Here is a 1,572-nt window from a genome sequence, read left to right on the forward strand (position 1 = left end):
GTTTTTAAAATTACATTGACTTAGTTATTTAGTTATGGAAGCAGGCACAGCTCTGCGTATGGAGGACAGAAGACCGTGCAGGCCAAGGTGGAAGGTAGAGTTGTGTGGCTGGCCTGCATGACAGCCCTGTACCTCCAGGAAAGGGTCATAGCCTCAGGGTTTGTGATACCAAGTTTCGGGAGTGTTTCTGTGTGCAGATTGGAGACTTACATGGCTGCAGTGCACTTGCTCTGTGCATGCATGGGGGGGGGTAGCTGCAGCCGCATGCATGTGGTATCCGTGAGGTCAGTGAACCATCGGAGGGAGTCCAGTTTCTGTCTTCCTCGTGGTGGTTCTGGGGATTGGACTCCATTAGCCTAGGCAGCAAAGACCTTTCCAGGCGGAGCCATGTCACTAGCCCCTCAGCTGTCGTTGTTCGGGCGCCATGCATTGTGTGTGACAGGGTCTCTAGTTTGCCTGCAACTCTCCAGGCAGGCTGGGCTGGCTGGCACCGAGCACAGGAACCCACCTGTGTGTTCATCTCCAGCCCTGGAATCACACCTGCCCCCAACCCAGTTCTGCGGGTTCAGGCATTCCTGCATGCTGGCCAGCACCTGCTGACTGAGCAAAACTGTAGTGACAACTTTGGAATTTTGGTTTCCTAAGAAAACACAAAAGAATCTGTTTTGGTTTTAATCCCAGATATAGGATATGGTGCTGCTCCAGACTGTCCACAGCAGCTGACTATGATTTACCTTGTGCCCTAGCAGGGATGTGACTTAGCCAGTGGTCGGTAGTTACTGTGATTGTGTGACACTTGGGATTCTGGGGACTTTTCAGAGAGTATGTATGCTAGGGTGGCTGGAGTATGTATGCAAGAGGGGTGGCTGTCATGCTGTGTTAAGTAGTTGTGTGCAAAGAAGAAACAAGAAATTAGCGGGCTGAAGAGATGGCTCAGGGTTAAGAACACTGACTGCTCTTCCAGAGGTCCTGAGTTCAGTTCCCAGCAACCACATGGTGGCTCACAACCATCTGTAACGGGATCTGGCGCCCTCTTCTGGTGTCTTGGAGGAGGAGGGAGAAGTAGTAGAAGTTAGATATCCTAATGGCAAAGATCAAACTTGCCCCAAGGATCTTGACACCCCAATCATCAGAAAGTAGGGNAACATGGCCCCCTTTCAGACCCCTGACTTTGTTCAGGGATGTCTTTTCTCTATCCTTTTTCCTCTCTTATATAATGTTAAGGGGTTGAAAGGGTGGAAGAAAGAAGAACCCACAAAGTAGCTGAAGACTGGCTACANTCCCCAGTCTCTGTTTTATTTTTATTTTGGAAATTATTATCTTTTAGTTATGTGGTTTGCTGGATACATGTTGGTACACCATGTATGCAATACCCATAGAGCCCACAAGAGGGCACTGGATCCCTGAACCTGGAGTTACAGACAGTTGTGACCCTCCTTGTGGGTGCTTGGAATGAAACCTGGTCCCTCTAGGTTAGCCAATGCTCTTCACTACAGAGCCGTCTCCCCAACACCAATGGCTCTGTTCTTTCTGACCTCTCTCAAAAGTAGCTGAGACTTAGAAACTGTCTAG

Source organism: Mus caroli, chromosome 5 (genome assembly GCF_900094665.2).
Source record: "Mus caroli chromosome 5, CAROLI_EIJ_v1.1, whole genome shotgun sequence".
NCBI lineage: Eukaryota > Metazoa > Chordata > Mammalia > Rodentia > Muridae > Mus > Mus caroli.